Source organism: Scatophagus argus, chromosome 23 (assembly GCF_020382885.2).
Source record: "Scatophagus argus isolate fScaArg1 chromosome 23, fScaArg1.pri, whole genome shotgun sequence".
NCBI lineage: Eukaryota > Metazoa > Chordata > Actinopteri > Scatophagidae > Scatophagus > Scatophagus argus.
Window position 1 is genome coordinate 7,872,671 of NC_058515.1, and position 22,933 is coordinate 7,895,603.

Here is a 22,933-nt window from a genome sequence, read left to right on the forward strand (position 1 = left end):
GTCCACGAGCACATATTTCCCCATACAGTGTGCAGCACACATGCCAACACTGAAACGACACATGGGCACGCACCTCGCTACCCTCCTGCCTTTTTTTTTTTCCTCCCCGATATGACCTCTACCAATCAACAAACTTCCCCTGCATCCGCCAACCACCCACCCTGCCAGCTAGCCAGCCGGCCTGCCAGTCAGTGGGTAGCTGTTAAGGGCCGCTGCTGGCACAAAATAAGGTAGAATACACCCACTGGATTACAGAGGGCAGGCAGTGAGGGGGGTGATTGCTAACAGACCTATTGGCACTCCATCTCCTCCAGTTCCAACACCACGGCGCCTGATAATTGTGGCCTCTGTGTTTACATATCCATTTTTGTAATGTAAGTGTTGATTTCTCATTCCACACTCGTAATAGGGGCCCCGGCCTTGGAATTCCTGAAGTAGTGCGCACACACAGGCACACACACGTACATACACACTGATAGAAAACAAACTTTTTTTTCCCCTCTCACTCTTTTTTTTTTTCTTTCCTTTGGTCTGCTCTTGAAAATAAACCCGTGAGTCAGAGCTATTGGCTATGCTAAAACAATGGGACTATGAGGTGCAGGCACACTTGTTTGTAAGAGGGCTTGGCCATGTGCCAGAGAGGGGGACTTGGATAAAGAAACATTGAAAGCTCCAATAGTCTTTCAAGATGACTGTTATATTACACGCTTTTCTGTCGATGAGCTTACATCTATGAGGTTAACGTTTAACATAGAATGTAAATGTAGTAATGCCTGCAGAATGTAGGAACACGTTCGAGAAATAAACCAAACAAAAAAGGGCATCTGAAAGACACTGCTGACTTCTCCAACGTTCATTCGTGAAAACAGTCCGCTGTCCCTTCTAGACACTGTCAAAAATGGTGGGATATGATTTCAGAATGTGCTTCAGGCACACAAAACTGGAGAAAAAAGGCAGATCGGCAGATGCGCAGAAATAGCCTTAGTCCCTTACAGGCACCTTCTAAACCCTTGTATCATTTTTCAATTTAATAGCTCGCATGCCATGAATTGTTGGTATCCTTCACAAATACAGACACACACAAGAGAAAAGCTAATTTCTTCTTTCATTTCCTGTAGACTATAATACAGTAATACCTTTTCACAATTTACATCAAAATTTTTCACAGATAGCTATATATTATTGTGGAAAATTGGCACTAAGTAAAGGTTGAGGGTTTGAGAGAAGATGGCCGCGCCAGTACCGCTTTGCCATGAAACACTTTGCTCCCCTCGGCGACTTTGGATATGGCAGCACCTTAAGCGAACACCACTTTAGCGCATATCCATTTTGTCTCCTCTTTGGAGGGCTGCTGTCGCAACAGCAAAATTGGAAATCGAACGTGTGGTGACAGCGTTAATTGCACTGTGTCAAAATTGGGCGAGTGCTAATTGTTTGAGCCGGGAAACTGTAAAACATGTAAGACAGTGGAGGTGCCGGGGTGAGCTCTCCCAGAGTGCTTACTGGCTATAAACTGGGAATTGCTTGGGCAAACACACATGCACACTGATTTGCATGCTTGAACACACACACACGCACACACTGGCCCTTTGAACACCTCACCAACTGACTCCACCCTCAATCACTGTTTTTTCACTCAGACAGCAATACATTACAAAGTAAGGTTCTTCAATAGAGTACTTGTATACAGTGTATTACTTGATACCTCTTTCAGTACAACAGCACAAAGAAAAAAAAAAAAAATCCCAGGCACACAAATGTGATTTTTTTTTTTTTTATAATTACTAACAACCTGCACAAAAAGACAAAAAGACTGAACACATACTGACAGATTTGGGTTGAAAATCTGCTTTCTTTTCTAGCTCCTTCTCCATACTACAAGATGCGGATATTGTGTGGTTTTAAACATGTGGTGTCGAAGACGTTTCAAGGCTATGCAAGAAAAAAAAAACCCCCACTGTCATTCATTTTTGACACCCTAATGTCACCTAACATGAATTGCAGTTTGCAATTATTATTATTATTATTGATTTATTACTAATATAGCTATTTTTTTCACGAGCTGATGGGTATGTAACCTGTTATTTTGTTAGTTTGGGAAACAGTATGCCTCTTTATGTTAGAATTGTAAAATCTTCGGGCAGGGGGGTGTTTGTGGCATGGTACCCGAAGTCCCTTCTTCATGGCTTGCAGCCCCTCTCTGCATTCCCCTCACTGACTGGGGAGAATGAGTCCCCTAGTGGCCCAACTGGCACACTGAGCACAGGTGGTGCGCACAGCTCTACTGGAAATAAAGGTTCACTTTCACCTGATTGACAGAGCGGTTACGTGACTGACTGACTGCCTCACTGATATTTAGCTGCATTTTTTTTTTGTTTTAGCTCTTTTAAAAAGAACAGAGAGAAGAATAAAAGTCTGCTCTAAAAATAAGACAGAGACACAAGACAAGGGATCTCTGGAGAGTTACGAGGGGGGGAAATAAAATCACTTTGAAAAATTCTTCACAATAGATTCGCTTGGAAAGGCTTCCACAACTCCAAAAGGGTCCACTATATGAACTGTATTTACGTGACAGCGGCACAGCTTTAAGTCAACTAAAAATAACACGTCTGAGCTGTTTTGTTTTTGGGGTTTTTTTTTTTGGAGGTTTTTTAAACATTAAAGGTAAAAAATCAGCTGCAGCCTACTTAGAAAAACACATAAAACAACGTTAAGGCAATGAGATGTATTTAATGTTAGGATGATTACGAAAATTAAACAGATTTTGACGCTGATCGTCACCTCAACCCCAACAAAAACTCACCGCACGTCATAAAATGTTCCACCTGCACATTCGTAGATGTAGTTCATGCGCACAGGTAGCTACATATTCAAAATATCAATAAACCTGCTAATGAAAGTATTTTCTGATATTCGTGGCGGTTTACTTTCTGTGATGTGACTCTGTTAGCCCCACGATTGGGAGCATCATGAAAAACTATGCGTAAAACAACATTTAACGCTCATGAGATGCACCTAAAGGCGCTGGCCACCGTGTGCAGACTACAGAGTAAAACCACAACATGGAGGTATAGAACTGCTTCAGGCTGATATGTTTGAATCAACTTCACGAGGCTCTGCACACCTGAAATCACTGCGGCAGCCACTTCAGTTCCCACTGTCACAACCTCCAAACTCACGCAGGCTCGTCAGACAATCTTACCTTATCACCATTTTGCGGGCAGTTTGAAACTCGAAGGAGAAGTCGAGTTTTCTTTCTTTCTTTCTTTCTTTCTTTCTTTCTTTTTACATCCAGTAATGACAGTCGAGTCCTCGGGAAACGTGGAGAAAAGAAATCCGTCCCCGGGTTCTTCTTGCTCTCCCACCCCCCCCTCGGTTTGTTCGCTCTTATTTCGCGGCTCTCCTCGAGTTGTCCGTCAGCAGCGCGTGAACGATCTTCGGGACGACTGGGGAAAGAAGACGACAGGCACGTGGAGCGCGTGTATATGTGTGTATAGACGGAATCACTAGTTCGGGTCTGTCTGCGTGGTGCTCGTTAGATCTTCATTGGATTGAACGTGGAGAGCCGAGACTGTGATTGTGTTTGAGGAGTGCGGTCTGGCTGGGACACACAGCCCCCTCACTCTCCCTCTTTCTCTCCTTCTCTCACTCTCTCCGCGTCTGTCAGTCGGTCCGCCTCTCTCTCTCTCTCTCTCTCTCTCTCTCTCTCTCTCTCTCTCTCTCTCTCTCTCTCTCTCTCTCTCTCCAGAGGACCCGAGCACGGACTGAAACCCCAGGCAGAGAAAACGAGAGAGAGAGAGAGAGAGAGGGAGAGAGGGGGGGTATATGAAGGGTGACGTCACTCGAGGTCCCACTTTCCCAACTCTCCTGGACCAACTGCCCACCATGCATACACACACACACACACACACAGTCCACTGCAGGAATGTGCACTTGAACATGGCTATTTTAATGTGAAGATTTCTATTGGAGACACGGGGGGGAGCGTGTGTGTGCCAGCGTGGGTGAGTGTTTGGGTGTGCGTCTGTGTATGTTACTTATTAAACAGCTTCAGCTATGATTCGGGAAGAGCAAACACATACTGTACGTCAACAGTCCAACCAGCAGCATGTTGTAGAATCACCATCACCACAGTGAGTTAAAATGCATCAGAAGCGGAACAAAAATTGTGTAGGCTAGAATGGCTGTTTGCGTTAGTGTATTTTCATGTGCATTATTGCGATGGCCAATAAGGTCGATGGAAACGGCAGAATTTAAAAAGAAGTTTGTCGATCCAAGGCCGTTTGAGGTGGCTTTTGGCCTTTTGGAGAAAAAGAATTAATGCACTTAATAAGAGATGGAAACATCTTTTCCAAATAAGTTCTGACATAGCAAGCGTTTGACAATTGATCGGTTATTTCTGCTCTGAGAGGAGAAGCAGCTGGTTCCGCTGATGGTGTTTTACCTTGACTCAGTCCCATTGCTCACTGACATGAAAGTGTAACTACAACCACCCCTACTGAAATAATTGAACTGATGTCGATTTTTATTTCATAGATGGCCGAGGCGACAGGTTTTATTGCTTGTTGTTCTTCTTTTAGGTTTATTGGCAGTTGCCGAACAACTAGTGTGTGTGTGTGTGTTGTTCCTGGTTCACAACCTCTTCTTCATGTCTTGTTTATTACAGCTGTGCGTAATATAGAGTCGACCGCCAACTTCTAAGGAAGCGAGATTTGGATTACCTACTCCAAGTCATAAAGTTTACTTAGTTTTCTTCAAATTCACTTGACAATTAGATGGCAACACAGCTAATGCAGTACACTATATGGACAAAAGCATTGGGACAACTGAGGATTACACCAACTGGTTCGTTCATGACATCACACGTTAAATAGAATGACAGTTTTGCAGCTGGGAAGGCTCTCCGCAAGACTTTCAGTTTGCATTGTTAGGGTGTATACTGCTCTTTCACATGATTATTACTGATGCATTAACAAACAAGCAGCATATAGCATTTATGCATTTTTTTATGCACTGTTGAGCTGTATAATGGCTAAAAATGCTTCATATTTTCCAAGATGAGATAAGATGATCCTTTATTGATCCCCGAAGGGTAAATTCAAGTAGAATCAGTATAGGAATAAGTACTGAAGGCAAAATATACAATAAACACAAAATATTCGCACATACATACAAGTACGCTATATTTAAAAATAAAAACAGCATATACACACACACCATATACGTGCAAGTGTAGTGCAGTACTACGCTTATCATAGATTGTAATTTAATCTTAATCTGAAAATGATCTTATAGCTATCAAATAGTATGTCAAAAATGCAATACTTATCCCTGAAATGTCATGGAGTATGAGTATTAAGTAAAATAATGTTAAAATACTTAAAGTACCTCAGGCTTGTACTTCAGCAGAGTACATTTACAGAAGAGTTACTCTCTACCAGTGGTCCTTAAGTGGGTGAGAGGTCACACCAAGCATGTATAGATGCTCTGTGGTTATGCTATCAAAATGCCATCATGTACAATAAGGTCAGTGCAAACTCATCAGTAAGAGCTTCAGATACACTCAGTCACCTTAGGGATATCATATTGATTTTGCTGTTAGACTGTGCTTGAATGTGTGTGTTTGCATGTCTGGTGGGGAGCCATATCATCTGCTATTTTGTTTATTTATTCTTTTATCAAAGGCACTGCTTCTGTGTGAGGGAAAGCTGCCTCTACAAACAGCTTTATGTATTCCAAGGTCAGCCTGTTGAAACAGCCAACCGGAACAGTCACCTCTATATCCTGCGTACAATGATCATGCATTTCATGTAATGATTCCAAGACATCACTCGTTCAGTCACGTCTGCATCGCTAAAAAGACATAATAGTGCAAAACAATGCATAAAGGGACAACGTTGCTCCTGATAACACATTTAAGCGCACAATGCTCTGATGTAGGGCTACAGAGAAATAACAGCAGCGGCCCGAGGAGACAGTTGACTATGACCAATTGTGTTTTGAGAAAAGTTGCTTTTGTGGCAACGACCCAAACCTTCTGATGAACAGCCCAGCCCTGCAGACACAAACATCGAGCATCCAACAATAGTACTCTCAGAGACAGAGAGATAGACTATCGCAGTCAGCAGATCTGTTTTCTTACCTGCACTCAGACATGTCATGTATCTGATGGAGTAACAGTGATGGTGATTTATACCTGTAAATTATACTGAGCTCCATCTTCTAAGGGCAGAATTTGATACAGCGTGTGCATATAGATTTATAGGCCAAGAGAAAGTGTTGGTTTTGTGACAATGAACAATAGAGAAACCTGATGAAATTACTGTTATGTGAACTATTGCCCTTGACTGCTGGCTGTGAGTAAGCATTGTGGGAGTGATAGCTGATTGTCTGGTACTGGATATCAGAAATGTCTGATTATCTGACTTGCACTGAAGCAATTATTTGGAAAATATTGTTATTTATCAGGCTTAAGGTTGAACGCTGAAGCTTGGAGTGCTGCTCTGGTTGGGGAAGGAGATATGCCATTCCCAAACATTAAATGTTTTGGTTTCCTTTCCAGAAAAATATTTCAGCCCTTTAGCTAATGCCTTCTGGCTGACATTCACCTTCGATACATGACTGGAGGGAGCTCCACCTTTATTTCTTTTTCTTTTTTCTTTTTTCCAAATCCCTTTCTTGCATCCATGATATTTGAATATAATTGAATGACACTAGTTATCAGATTTACAATTCAACTCTGCATCTAACCTTGTCCTTTCATATACTTGGCACCAGCTATAGCAGTAATACAGCAGCACTTGTTGATAAATGAGGGCAGGGGTAGGATTTGTCAAGAGCCTGCCTTGCTGGCCTATTATGGCTGATCTCTGTCACCCAACAGGACACGGTAGTCTATAAACCAACTGTCCTTCAATAAGAAGGATCCAAGACCGAGAAAACTGGAATGCTGGGCTGAGATACAGCGTTAGCACATGCTGCTAGTTTGCCTATTAATACTCTTGACAGCAGGGGGGCCATATAAATTAATAATAAAGTCTCAGCTGGCAAATATTTTCTTTGTTGTGGGACAATGACAACACATTACTATTATGCGAGCCAACAGTGTTTGATAAACTGCCACAGGGATGTTTACATTTATACGTCTGTGGGGTCATGCAAAGTGTAGCACTGATTGACATTTACTATGTAAATATAATGCAAATGCAGCAAAGGATGCTAAAGGTTACACAATATCTATATGCATTTACTTTGGATGAATAATAAACAAATCTTTGATGTATGTGTTTCTCTGTGTTCCTGCCTACCCAGTAAATCTGTAGGGATTCTTCTGACTTTAGAAAAATATTAATTAGCATTAAATATTCTCATTTATTTTGAAATGCATTTTGAAATTATCTTTTTTTTTTCCCCTCTTTTGTTTTTTTCTTGACTGAACAATGGTTGAGGGTTGCCCCACTGGCTGCCAAGAATAATTGGAATGTCGTATTAAATGATGAGTTTAGTAATTATTAGCAGCTAAATGTCATTGTTGCCATGGAAATTTTGTGTTGTTAAATATTGACTGCATAACTGGACTGAAATATCTTGGCAGCTATGGCATATGGATTGCTTCAAAAATTTGTACAGGCATTTGTTGTCCCTATTCATGGTTCCCAAGAGGGCGAATCTCTCTGACTTTGGTGGTCAGTGACTTTTCTGACTGGTATACGCCTTTGAGCAAAAATTTTGTTTTTAGTGAACAGTCTCAGCAGCTATGGGATGGATTCCCATTATACATACATTCAGGTCCATCTCAGGGTGAATTGCAAAAACTTAAGCAATCCCCTGACCTTTTGTCTAGCATCATCATTGGGTCAAAATTTCAACATTTTCATTTCTTTTAAATGTCTGCAAGACTTACATCGGCCTCTAGCTTTACTCTGTGTTAAGTACTAATTAGCCATGCTGAACAAAGATGGTGAACGCCATAAATATTATGCATTCTCACATTAGCATTTAACTAAAAGCACTGCAGTGCCTAAGTGCAGTCTCACAGAGCCCCAAGCTTGGCTGTAGTCTTGTTTAAATATACTCTAAAATTCTTTTTAGCACAAGCTCAGTTCTTGACAGCCCCTTTTCGTCACTGTGCTGGAGTTGGTGGATATCCAGAACTTAAATGATGCATTTTCCCTCAGCACTGTGTGTAGTGGTGGCCTTGTGGACTAGGGAAGTTACTGTACAAAAGCAAATCAACATATATATTTGGTAGGGTTTCATTTTACAGGGTGCAGTGCTTATTTCAGTGGGGGTAAAACTACTTCTTGAAGTCATACTTGTCTGTTGAGTATCAGCTATAAACAAGGGTGGAAAATCAATCCACTGTCTCACAACAAGAAGTTGTAAGAAAAGTGGTTTGCTTTTAGCCTGCTAAAAGAGGCATTTAAGTACTGCTTGTCAGATGAATTTACACTAAGAACTAGGCTCAGACTGGGTTTCACTCTCAAAAGACTGAGGTCAGTTCCATTGTAACTCAATCCACTAACTACCGTATCAGTTTAACACTTTAGATTTGGGAGGGCTGACAGCTGTTTGAAAAGGATTTTTCTCCAGCATTTGAATTCTGGACAATTTGCACTGTACCTCTGATCAGACGGCCTGCTTGAAATTCAGCATCCAAAACTGTCACTTTCACATTTAATGTTAGACAAACGTGAAAATTCAATATATGTCACTGTCAATCTTCCAAGAGCAGAAGATGCAGGCCTTTTCACCCTTGTCAAGTTGCTTGCGCTTTACAAATGACTGTCACTCAAGTCATTACTCTAGTTTTTGTGACCCAAAGACAACATCATGTATAATACGAGGAGGAGACACAACTTATCTGAATCAAAAACAAGGAATGTTGTTTTCAGCTCCTCGTGCCCCAGAGTTGATACATTTATAGTCTCCACCTCCCTGATCAAGTAAACCAGTCATCGTAAAATTAATTTCCCCATCAAGCGAGACTCACGCTCTTTGGGATAACAATCTATCTTAAGCGGATAAATCTAATCCAATGTGTTGAGATTGACTTGTTTATGGCCGCTGCCCAAGCAGTCAAGAGAAGGAGAGCAGGGTGTTGGGTGGTGGGGGTCGTGGGGAGGGTGGGCTGAGAGCGACAAATGCCAAGGTGATATTGCACACATCTCCAAGGCACGAAAACTGTAAACCAACACCTAACTGTAGTCCTTGGCTGAGACAACTAATACTTCTCTCCTTCTTAGAATCTGTCAGACATGATGGATGACGAACCGTGCAGTCATGCTTTCATGAGCAATTAACATTTACTTGAAATCGGAGGATTTAATAATCGCAAAGTTCATCACGGACAAAATGCACAATTTTATGATGGGGGAGAATTTTTGTGATGTCTGATAGCCAGATTTACGACCATAATTATGCATGTACACGACACGGGGAAGAAGTATTTGTTGGTTTGATGCCAGACAGCTGGATACAGAGCCTTACGCAGTCAGTAATAATATCTATATAATTTACTTAGTGACCTACATAGCTTGGAAACAATGACAGCTGCGTGACATGCCCCCCAGGGTGAAGCGCTCTTTAACACCTCCTGAATCCAGATTATTAAATTAACTCTATTTATGTTTCCAAATAAACCCCACTCGAGACTTACGTGGGGCTGAGATGTTTATGCAGAGACAAAAAAGTGAAAACTGGGTGTTATTAATCACCCATTAGGATTTGTGTTACAATCAGCAGTACCTTAAAGCCTCTGAAAACTTCTCTGCAGCAAATAAACATGACTAAAAAGGCAAAATAAATAAATAAATAAATAAAATGTTATCATTGGAAGCTTCAGCTAACCTGCTTTGTCAGGACTATGTGGGTGTAGTTAGATTAGTTTTGAACCGCTGTCATCACATTTTGATGCAAATATTCTTAATTTTGACAGGTGCACACACAAATAAATGACATCAACATTTAACGTCAAATAAACCAAAGTTGTTTTTACTTTGAGTTGTGATGTTCACTTTGGACTCCAGTGCTCATAGTTAAAAAGCTGATTGAAAAAATTGTTTTTCAGGACTTTCAGACTAATTGCAACATTGCAGAGTTTGATCAGGTCAGGCTGAACCTGAAGTGACTCTTGTGGCAAAACATTAGCTCTGCTGGTGGTGCTGCCAACAGTTAGATATTAACTCGGTGCAGATGACTGCAGCCTGTTCTGACAGCACGTAGTCTTAAATTCTGGGAAAGTTCACTATGCTTAGTCTGGTGTGACTTTGCGTCATATCGCAGGAGCAGACTACAGGCTTATGGTGCATGTTTTATCAGCTTTGATTAGCTTCCAAGTAGCTTTTGATTAGCGTACCCAAAATGGCATCAAGGCCACAGCAGCAAGGCAACAAAAGCAGACATAACTGCAGATTGTGCTGTATGAAGGCAACAGCTATTTCTTGTGTATTTAAGTGTTTGGAATCCCATAATTGGTGTGCAACAATGCGTAATAAACTGTCTGCCGCAGAGAAGGTCAAAGGCATACTGTCAATGAGAACACAACGGGCTGCACTCATGACGAGGGCAAATTGAACGCTTACATGACCTGGACAACGCCGCCTGTCATCAGGGGCACATGCTTAACTCATCTATCTGAAACTGCTGAGTCATGAGTAGTCAATATCACCTTATTATGATGTCAAGCGGAATCAGATTCGCTATGGGGCTTGTGGATGGGACCTCGGTTTGATTTAGTTTAGTGCTGGCATGGGGTGCAATGGGCTGAAAAGCAATTAGGTCCATTAAGAGATCAACTGGGATGGTGTGAGCAGCAGCCTGCGCAGAGAGAGACAAAGAGAGGGATAGAGGTAGCGAGGGGAAAGAGATTTAGACAGATTGAGTCAACTCCTGCCTGACGGAGTCCCGCCATGGAACCTGGCTCAGGACATCTGTCCAGTTAAACAGTGCTAACTTGTGTTTGGTCTGTGTATGATGTCATGAGCCACCTGACAAGTTGACACTGATGCTGTGAGATGGAGAAGGAGGTTAAGTCGAGACATTAGAAGCGAATGCTGGGAGCAGCAGAGGGCCTTTCTCAAAGTGATGCTGACCCCACTACCACTCGATTGTCACTCCACATTAAGTCACATTCGCAGCTGGGGAGGGTTGTCCTTATTAAGTGGAAGGGTGTGCATAAGTTGTAAGAAGTGCTTGTTGCTCTTTTCGAGGCAGGTACATCCATCACCATGTTTACTGATAGATGCTCTGCATTTCAGTATGTCCTGTTCCCATGCAAATGCAAAACATCCGAATGGAAATGACATGCGCACTGAGTGAGCTGAATGGTCAATTAGTCATTCATCATGAAATGAATCAACAACACTTTCAATTTATCAACTCATTGTTTAAAGTTTTAAATGTGATAATTTACTGTAGACTGGATGTTTTTGTGTTTTGGCATATTGGACAACGCAAGCAATCGTGAATTTACTTCAGATTCTGGAAAAGCGTGATTATTATTTTAATGACTGAATGATTCATTGATAAGTCCTATGTTGCCAATGCAGTCAAGTCAGCGCAGTCTATTTTTAGCTTCTTAATATGTTTAGTAGTAACGGACTTTGTTAAGGAATCCCTGTTGTGTCATATGTTGTGTCCAACAAGTGGCTCGAAAAGCATGGCCAAACAGGTGGTTAGCATATCTCCTTCTCACTTTTCTTCCCTGTAATTTCTCCCTCTTGCCTGAATTCAGATGGGTGTGTCTAAACAGAAAAACACACACTCCTGCTTTTTCTGTCTGTTGATCTTTTCCCGTCTCCCTGCAGTCCTTGTCATTGTCCCTTCATTTATTTAGATCCTCCCTATTCTAAAAGCCTTTTACCTTCTCCTGCTATCATCTTATCCAGTTGCTCTCTCATTTTCTCCGCCTTATTCTGTCTTACTCCTTCTGCTCGCTACCCCATCTGACTTCCTGTACCCAAACAAATACTCACACACACTCCTCACTTCGCTCTGTGTGTATCTTTCTGTCACGCCCTCCCCCCTCCATCTCTCTCTCTTTCCTCTTTCTCTCTTTCAGCAGGTGCGAGCTGGCGACGGGCATTTACGAGAAGCCTCTCACCATAGCCGATTGATCACGGCCATTGTTTTGCGCTGGGTCCTCCATTTTACAGTTCAGTGTTCATGAAAAGGCACTTTTGCCACTCCTATCTGTCACCCACTCCACCCCAAAATCTCTCTCTCTCTCTCTCTGGTCAGTGATCCCCTACTGACATTTTCACAAGCGCACCTTCATCAATTTCACACCTCCAATGCCCTCCTATGCCAACGCTGACGGTATGAGTAGGAGGAAGAAGTGAATTGATGGGTGAGTGCTGACAAAGCCAGCTTGAAGTCGAAGCCAGGCAGTGACAAAGTTCCTCAGGTGTAGGACAGATAGGACATAGAGGCTCATCAATACGTGTGCTGTCAAAGTAAACATAATAAACAACTGCGTGATGTCAGACAAGCGTTCCAATTTAAACATAATATAATCTGATGAAAAGCGCTGTTTCATGATGTTGACCAGGTGTTTGCATCTCAGCTTAGCATTTGCTGCCCTCTAGTTTGCATGGCTCTCATTTATCCTTTCAGAGATGAGTCATGCAAATTTTGCTATGAATTCAATAATGTAATAAGAGGTGTGATGGGAAAAGCCATCCAGAAAGTAAACAGTCTCTGCATTGGCTTCCTCCCTTTCGTCTTGGGAAATTAGGTCATTCTATCATCAGCCAACTGGTGCATTTATGAGCTGCTGAAGTAATTGGCGATTGCGGCGAGCTCTGAGCTGAGGCAAAGGTAGCCCATTCACCTCAACAGAGCCTTAAGCAAAATGCTTCAATGAAATCACAGCGAGGAAGAGGCAAGTAGAGGAAAAGAGAGTAGCAAGGTGCCTCATTCACTGGCTCAGGGGTTTATGGGATTGCTCCCAGCTGTCACTCTGTGTAGTGAATCCGCAACACCGTAATATCTTAATTGTTTCAAATTAAATGCTCGTAAAATGGCAAAGGAAATGAGTTTTCCTCTCTGGCTAATCCAAAGCAGCCCCTTGACTTACATCTGGGCCCGCTTTAAGTGAGACGGGGTTTAAAAGGTGGAATGGCTCCCACATGAGATGGCTATGGATAGGCTGGCGTGGAATTAGTTTTTATAGGTTGTGAACTATGAGCCTATCACTGTGCTTAGGTGAATCACGTGTCTCAGAGCATCCTCTGTTCTTTTCCTCTCCTTTCTTTGTCTCCTTATCATTTGGCCCTAAATCTAAACCCTCATCTGCCCCCCCCCCCATATCTCTTCACTCTTTCTTTACATGTGTGCACACGAGTTTATGTGTGTATTTATGTATGTTTATGTGGAGGACGTGTGCGCACAGAGGCTTATCATAATAAACAGTCTAAATCTCCCGTGGGGATTCACACATTTAGTCTCTCCTCATCTCCCTCCAGCACTTCTGAGGCTCAGCTTATTCCACAGCCAACATTCAAATCACTCAACCAGCTAAAGCGTCCTGGATGACATCAGACTTGCTGTCAAATACACACCCACATACATATGCGCATGTATGCATGCACACACATAATGCGCGCATGCATGTTGGCATATTTGCAAACACAGACATACACAGACACATATGAAGCTGATATCACCTGAGTCACAAAGAATAATCAGCTGATACACAGCTGCTAGCTTGAAGCACATACAGTGCATGCAGCTTGGACACAAAACGTGCTTTATGTGTGAGCACAGTATGACATTCTTCTCATGGCTTTTCAAAGCACATTTCCCAGTCTCAAAGCATATGAGAATGTCCCATGCGCCCCTGTTAACTTGACATCTTCCCTTCCATTCTTGTACAAATACCAGCTCAAAATGAAGTTCCTACCAGGCAAATCCAACAGACAATTATGTGTCATTACATCTGCAAAGTGGTTTTGTGGTGGGGGCTGTAGGTGGTGGTGACAGGAGGGGCACTGAAGTAGATTATCACAAAATGAAATGGCAACCGAGAAGGTGTGACACCTCTCCACTTGGAACCGGGGACTGATTAAAAATAAAAAAAATAATAAATGAAAAAAAAATCCTAAGCAACATTATTGCCTAACAATACAGGGAGAAACTTTGATTCTACTCAGCAGATGGTGATACAAGAGTGCTGTGGTAAAAGTTAAACTGGTAAGTGTTTGAAAAGTTTCTTTCACTGCTGCCATCTGCAGTCAGTAACATCTGAAGGAGAGCAGCCTGTCTACACTTAACAGGAGATACAATACAGTGGGTGTCCAGAGGCTGCAAGTTGTTGTAATAATAATGATAATAATAATCGTAATAAAGTTTTGACAAGTGTTACAAGTGGATCAGGTCTAACAGCTTAACCAAACAACTGCTGATGAGGACTTTGCGTTCAAAAGCATTAGAATGTTTACTAAATGGATGTTGGGCTGCGACTGTTTTGTCTAAAAAAAATTAAAAAAAACATACATTAAGTAACTAAACATTCTAGCACTAAGAAGTTAAGACAGCTCTCGTCAATATACTGCTAATCACAGGGTCGAACTAAAACAAGAAGAATCTTTGTTTTTCATCATACATTCAGTACCTCAACCTGGTGATGTTTTGGCTAAACTAATCAAATCTGTGAAATGAACATATTATTGTAGATCTATTAATATGAGCTAATGTTTGACATGTAAATTTAAGGCTATCTTTAGCTTAGCCCAGTTACACTGAGGGTCAACTATACTGATGGCATTATGTTTCTACATACTGTAAGTGCACATTTACCCTAGCCCTGTCCTTGACTGATTCCATCTGTCAGTTTTTTCTACCAAACTCTACATCAAGGTCCATCTTCCACTTCTAACCATCGATTTTGCTTGTCCGTGTGCGTCGTTGTTTGAAATGTACTGCAAAGTATTCTCCATCCTCTCCTCTGATGCTTCACATCCCATCTCTTCCCTCTAATTTCTGCTCCTGGTTCTTTCATTTCCATCACTCTCCGCTCCTCCGTCACCCACTCGTCCCTTCCCATTCTGTTTTTTTTTCTTCGAGCATCATCTTTCCCTTTTCTCTCCTCTCTCACGTCTCTCTCATAACCTCCACTCCTCCCATCCATTTGGTTTAGTTTTTTTTTTCCACCTGCACATTACACAACTTCTCCTCCCCTTCGCTGCTCCCTTGTGTGCCTTCCTCTCGCATTTTCTGTTTTGTCTTCGTGTCTCTCCCTTTACAATTGTTATTACCTTTTCTGTCCCGTCTGCCTGATCATCTTGTTACCGCTGCTCTAGCAGCAAATTTTCTTGACCCAATCCCTTTTTTCTTATCCCTATATCTTCCCCTTCAACGTCTCCTTCCTGTCACTTTGACTTCTTTCTTTGCACTACTTAACCAGCCATTGTTTTTTCTTTTTTATCCTTTCCTCTCCTTTAACGTATCCTCCATTAGTTTCTCTTATGCCAGCATATTCCCTATCACCGCCAGTCTCACACTCTGTCTCGCTCTCTCCTCCACTCAGTCTGTTTGTGGCCTTTCGCTCTGTGCACATCTAATGGCTGGGGTGTAATCCACTGGCTAATCTGCTGACAGCCTGTGTGACAAGGCATTAGCTTTGTGTCACTGCCTACCATGCTGCCTCTCAGCATGTGTGTCAGAGAGAGGGAGTCACGAAAAGAGGAGAGAGAGAGAGAGAGACTCTATGAATATTAGCATGTCTGTGTGCATATGTATGTTTGTAAAACTTTGTGTATATGCTAATGTGTGGTAGGGTATAAGTAGTGGCTTATGTGTTGTTTTTTTTGTAATTTATGTTTTTGCTCAGTGTCAACTTGATGCCCAAGCATAAAATTGATACTGCAGCTCCTCAGTTTTGTATGACCTTTCACCTTTCTTTTTTTTCCGCTATTTATGTCCACTACTGCTCTTTTTTCCCTCTCTGTGGGGGATAGCAGTTTCAATAAGATGTCAGGTCAGACTGTTTGTGGATGCAGCAAGAGGAAGACTGGGCAAAGCAGGCCAAAGTAGCCTTTGTCATGGTGCCTCGCTGCTCTGTCAGCCATCCAGCCATGTAAAATAGGGCTCAGTTTGTAACCCAGTAAGTTGGGACATAGTGATCTTTCTTTCGACAGAAGCCTTTTTTAATTCTCTATGCCACCGAAGGCTGCTTCTTATCTGCTGATTATTTTGAGTGCTCATTTTTTGTGATTATTTGAGCATTTTTTTTAATGTCATACAGTGTATGAAAATGGTGAAAAAAAACAGCTCAGAAACAAACTGACTTTCTTAAAGCCCGGCTGAGTCATTCCAAAGCAAAAGATATCGAATTGACAGAAAACAGAGATAATATCATCAATTTTAAAAACCAGCGACAAGCAGAAATTTAGCATTTTTGCTAATGACTTTTGACTTAATCGCCTCTTGTCACTGATTAATTCATCTTTTCAGCCCAGACGCTCGTATGCAGCTCCATGCATGTCCTGTAGCTTTGCATTCGCTTCACGAGAAATATATTCCTCTGAATTTCCAGCCCCACTTCATCGGCAGAACCTCCCTGCACTTGTCCACATTTCTCTCTTCTTAGCTTCTGTTCCTTTCTTTAGTGGCCCCTTTGCCTGTCTCCACCTGAGTGATCCTGTTATCACAGCTGACCCCTCACTAGATCTGTCGACAGCCAAAGAGATTACACCGAAGGCCATGGAACATATTGGGCTCCCCGTTTGACGTGTGTGTGTGGGGGGAGAGGATTGCCTGATCCCTTGATGCTGATAAACTGGCCAAAGCTTTGGGGATTCGAGAAGGTCCCATTGGGAACGGGGGTAAGGTGAGGTGCCGGTGTGTGTGTCGGTGAGCTATACTCGACTTTAAGTCTACTTCTAATCACTGGGCTTTTCAGAGGGGATAAAGAGAAGGAGAATGGGAGCTTGGTTTGGATGGAATTAGGCTCTGATGGAGGTGGGGATAAGGTTGTTGGTCTTTGATTTGATCACACTGTTTGCTTGAAGGCTTTTCAGTAGCGCATTTGATCAAATCTGCACTCTGCTTGAAACATACTATACAGCTTGGATGAAATACAATGATAATAATTAAAAAAGGAATTTTTCATTAACCCCCTACACCACAGCGGGTCAGCTCCAGCTTGTAGATTCATTGCTTTGCACAACTCTTCTTTGAACCCGTGTCACCACAGGCATGTGCATTCTTAGCTGCTCATAATTTATATAATATTCACTGTGTTGGCACCGTTCTACTGGTGCCTTCTGCACTGAACATTTTCCAGTTAATGAATCCTCATCTCAGGGGAACTGTGATGGATTTCATTCATGCTAATTTCTGGATATTCCTTGATCCATTCCCCCAAACTCCCCTTTGTCTGACTGTTGCTGCATGGCCGACACTTCTGCCATTCAAGTGAGAACACAGAACAATTATCATTGATTCATGCACCATAAAAGCAGGGCAGAGTGAGACAGACTCTTACAAAACGTGTCTTGCCAAAATACTGTCAGAGACGGAGGTTTGATGGCTCACTCGTCCGTGGCCTCTGCATCATGTTGTCTTCGCCAGCTGTTGCTTGACAGAAAGGGATTCTTCCCGCAGTGTGCAAAGACACAGCTATCAACTTAAGAGGCTCGACAGCAACACACTATGGGGGCTATTTTTCTACTGTATTATAATAGGTATTACTGGTGGAGCATCTGCAAATGGTGTAACACAAAAAAACAGCAAGAAATTATAACAAAAGAAAATCTCTGAAAGCAGAATAAGCAGCCAGTAGCCATTAAATAGCAAATAGTATTCCTTCATGATTTGGAACCGCCACTGTAAAAAGCTGTCGTGCTGCTATATGCGTGTTTGTAAAATACACCATAAACATTTTTTTTTTCAGCATTTTATGGTGGTTTTAAGTCATAATATTGAGTGATTGCAATGAAACCGAGACCTAGAAAAGTGAAGTGAAAGAAACTGCTTTTTATTGATCTGTCCTAATTACAAGAGTCAATAAAATTTATGGCTTTCAAGCCTGCCAGAAGATATCTTTATGGTATACTGAGTTAAGCAATCACTTTTAATGGCAAGAGTTCAAATGATATACTGTTCTGCCAAACAAAAACAGTATAGAACAGATACGGAGGGGTATAAAATCTACACATGCCTGTCAGAGCTGAGCAGTTGTTGTCTTTATACTCTGTGACTCAACAACAGTTGATAGCAAATCGAGACAAACCTCTACCTGCCATTTTGCGTGGCTTCCCAGGAGTCAACACAATGCAGTAAATGTAGTAAATAACTACAATACGTTTAAGATCTTTTTATCAATTTCCCACCGTATACACTTTTTTCAGTCAATTTTAAGAATATCAGCAAAAGATGCAATGACTTTGCAGCTGCATTTTGTGTCATCATCGCTACAAATCAGCATAGCTGAGATTCAGTCCAATTCGGTCAAATCCGCCATTTGCCCATGTAGACAGTAAAATTCAATGTGCAACACAATGCACTCTGCGTCGAGCTGAGCTTCCAACACTTAGTAGATCATCGTAATTAAAACATAAATTGGGGGTATTGAGCTGCATGCTGTCGTCGGCACAGACTCTAGGGAAGCATTGATTCATGCATGCACTTGGAAACAATTGCCCTGATTTGCACCGTGGAAAATATAGAAGCCTTGTAAATAAAATCAATAGCAAACAAGCTGCCTTGGCTCTTCAAATAGTAGACAGTGAATTACAATCAGGCTGCTAGCATGAACAATCATACTAGCAGCATGAAAAAGCATGGGATCATGGCAGAGATGCATGGGGAACAAATACGATATGTGTCTGAGGAGCCAACTCTAAAGAATACTCAATTATTGGATGATGAGTGATTGATTTTGAGTTATTTGAAAGTGACTGAGGAAAGGCACTTGCTGTACAAAGGTATGTCAATCTTTATTTTGCCCTCAGACTAGTCTAATATATAATATAAAAAATATACACACCCCTGCTGTCGAGATCAGGGTGCCCCAACCCTCCCCATACACGTGATATGCCAGAACAAAGTGTTTTGTGCTGTATTTCGCTGTAAAGAAAGCAACCACACTTGCAGACAACAAACTTAAAAGTACAAAACCTGACCCATAATTTGTAATTTGTTCACATATTTGTGAAGAAGCAATGAAAAGGGAACACGTTTTAGCGAGCACAGCAACCCTATGAAAAGGCTTACTTTGCCTGTCATGTCTTCACTCAATATTGAATTTATAAATGTCCTTGTGGCTGTTAAATTCTTCCCCCAGAAATGTTTTTTGGTAGCGTGAACGGAGCTAGGCAGCGTGGAACTTTATCTCAGTCAGCCATATTTGTTAGTTTGAAAGCAGTCCCAATTTACCCCGAAATCAAAGAAAATTAGCCCTATGATAGTGAAGAACAAGAAAGCTTTTTGTAACTAGTGGACTTTGATGTGTATCAGAAGTCTGAATAAGCCAGAGTCAAAGTCTATCTTCTGATGAGGGGTAATGGAAAGAATAAAGGTCTGTAGTAACAACAACACAACTCTGATGCAATCTTTATTACATGCCATTTATGTTTGTACTGAACAATAACAAATGTTCTGATAAATATGCACAAAATGCTAGACACTGATGTGATAATATAATTTACACACCTGTTACAGTGCAAGGCCTACAGAAAATGACATGCCTAACTGGTGAAAATGTATTTTTCTATTAGGTTTGTACTTGACAGAATCATTTTTTGTTCTGCTTTTTCTAAATTAATTACTCCAGCTAATTCACGTTGGACGGAAGTGGTACATGCCATAGGGTTAAGAGGTTACCTGAGAATAATGTAATAATGTAGAGCTGTTAAAATCTGGCTATTCTTTGACTTAACATCAAGTTCAAAGTTCACCTCCAAACACACTTCAATATATATACATATTTTGTTCTTTATAAAGCTAATATAGCATGATTAAAGAACAGAAGCACACAGGCTGCTAGTTGCAGAGGTGCCATGTGCTATGACTGAAGGAATATTCCCTAAACCCGCTCTGGGCAGACACCTGAACCCTGTGCTCCACATTTAGGAATTTGCATCTTGAAATGAGTGTGTTTTGAAGCTGCAAGCCTGAACTAATTACACAAGCTATAGTTAAGTATGAAGTGATTCTGGACTTGGACTTTATTCCTGTCTGCGTAGTTCCTGGTTTCTGGGGGTGTTTCTTTGATGAATCAAGCTGTGGGCATTGTCCTTCACTGCTCATATGGCTAAAAGAGAGGGGTCAGGAGTAAATGGGTAAAAAGTAAAAGAGGAAGCAGAGAGAAAAGTGCAGATACAGATGAGTGCAGGCATGAAGACAACTATGGCAGGGAAAGAGGCTCCAGAGAAAGAGTGGGCTGGATGTATGGGGAAAATTGGATAGGGAAACAACAGAGGGAGGGGAGAGGCAGTCAAGAGGAGATAGCAAGAGTAGAGTGGCGGGAGTGTGTGTTTGTGTGTGTGTGTGTTGGGGGGAGGGGGGCAGCAAAGAAAGGTGGTGGAGGAAGAGCTTTCCTCCTTGCCGTATTCTGTGTCCTCAAAGCAGCTTTCATCCGCCCTCACATCAACAGCCTAGATTGAGAAACCCTCTGCAAACTGCACACACACACACACATTCACACACTCATCATGGCAAAAAAAAAAAAACCCCAAAAAAATGTCCTTTGACAATAATCACCAGTCTACCTTTTGGCATCATGCAAAACCTTTTGTATGCATTTTGTTGCTACAGGGAACTGCTTAAAAAGGAATATATAAAACCAAAAAGGTTTCCTCTAATTATAGCCAAAATGAGCCTCACAAGCCCTGTGAATACTAAAGCCTTTCTAGCTTTAGAGACAAAGCCAAAATTTGTTTTCTTTTGTTCTCCAGGAAAATCAAAGGGGCAGTCACACAGGTATCTTTGTACAAAAGTACAGGAAAAACAAACATGAGCAAGTAAGCCTAAACTTCCATCTTGATAAAAATATCTTTCCTGTATTAACATAATACTGTGTTATATTTGTTCCGATGAAATTTTACGAGATACATCAAGTATGCACAGTAACGCCTGAGCAAAGCCACACACTGATGTACACACAGCCTGAATAAATGCTAGGAGCAGAGAGGAGACAAAGGAATTAAAGCAAGGCTGACTAACAGAGTATGACATGTCCAAGGCCTATCACTAATTATGCCCCCATTGCTACAAACTGTTCCCTTACTATGATCCACTGGAATAGGAGACAGTGGAAAAGGCTGCGGCAATTACTGCTGCAGCCATCCCATAAGTGAAGGGCATGTTAGTCATAAGATGGTGTCAGCATATGGGAATAATTTGTTACTAAAACAAAGACATTCTACTTGTAGAATGTTTTAAAGGCGGTTTGTCAAAATAAAAACAAAAACCAAATGGAGTACATGTCTTCTGTGACAGATTGAATTAAAACAAATACTTTCTGATAGGAATTTGAAATACTGACTGTTGCTCTGGGATAATTTGCATACTCAACAGTTAAAGGAAACTGAGTTACTCTGAACATTTATCGAGCCAAAAGCAATTCTGTGAAAGTATACCATGTAAACCGAAACATTTCCTTCGGAGTGGCGGCTATGATTAGGATGAGTCCGTAGGTTCTGTTTTTCTCTGGACCCAGCACTTACTTTCGGGTCATTCTTCGTCATGCTGTGTTTAAGTTCACCAGTGGCTCTTAATGTAACTAAATGCCCAAAAACAGTTTTTTCAGGGATCATCCACTCCTGATGTTGTTCGATTAGTTTTTCCCACTTTATTTCAAAATTACTGTTATTTGTTACTGTCATTTTGTTATTTGTATTAGTCTCTGTCAGTGTAAACAGGCTGCTAAAAATAAAACAAGGGAAATCCCCAATCCAAATATTCTACATATTATGCCAACTACTCCCTCTACCAGCCTTTTCCTTCAGTAAAGATTGATATGCAGAACTTCTACTTGCAATGGTGTATTTATACATTGGGATATTATTTTACTTGAGTAAAAGATTCGGCTTACTGCTTTCTATTTAAGGAAGAACTTCCTGTGAGGTATGGTGTACGCATACAAGTGAAAAAATGTCTGTGTAAGCTGTAGAATAGATGTAGGCTGGAAAATATAGAGAAATAGTACGAGTGAAAGTGTAAATATACGGAAGTTAGAGTGAAAATATATTGTTGAAAAGTGCATGAGTGGAATATAAGCAAAATGTATACGTGTGAGAATGTGTGAGAATAAATTATGGTTTCTACATTATATCAGAAATTTTCAATCTATGCTCATTACCAACTTAGAAATTGAGTGATTGCTTTCAAGCATAAAGTAGGAAAGAAACTTTTCTCCCAGACAAGGAAGGCTAAAGACTATATCAGATGTTCATCACTGTCTTATTTCTAAAGTTCTCATATATGAGGGGGAAAAAAGAAAGTCGTAATTGGTGCCCACGTAATGTGATGGTTCTGGACCCGTTAGCGGTAGTTGGACCAGATGTAGCATCTGGCTCCAAAGAATAGGTAATTCTCGATGTTGCATATAATGTATTCAGCGGGGGCTCTGTTCATCTTGTATTCTACACAGATGAATAACAGTTCCCTTTTTTCAAAGATGGACCAATTTTCTGACATTTTCCCAAAATATGGTCTCTTTTAATTGAATCTTCAGCCTCATAATGCTTTCCGTGATCAAGTCGTGAAATGTAATACATCATCCTCTGGGTCTTTTGCTATTGGCTCATAGTCGCTGTCTAAAATCACCATAAATTTCCCACATATTTGACAAACCCATCCCCAGAATCTCAGTTGGGGGGAAATGAATAGCATCTAAATTAGGAAATATGTGGCGCTTTTTTGGAATGCAGCGCCAGTTTGAAGAGTTCTCACCATATGTACACCCATGCATACAATACAAACACAA

General features: G+C 41.3%; 1 protein-coding gene across 36 annotated transcripts in view; it reads right to left on the reverse strand.

Moving 5' to 3' along the window:
* The window catches only part of LOC124054897 (receptor-type tyrosine-protein phosphatase delta-like), a 339,738-nt gene that overhangs the window by 122,903 nt on the left and 193,902 nt on the right, over positions 1-22,933 (reverse strand). For 5 of the 36 annotated variants that reach the window (XM_046381410.1, XM_046381411.1, XM_046381414.1 and 2 more), the window contains exon 1: positions 3,203-3,713. The exons of the other annotated variants lie outside the window; for them this stretch is intronic. The gene's annotated coding sequence lies outside the window, so the exon portion shown is untranslated. Of the gene's footprint in view, positions 1-3,202; positions 3,714-22,933 lie in introns of those variants that run through there. 36 annotated transcript variants of the gene reach the window in all.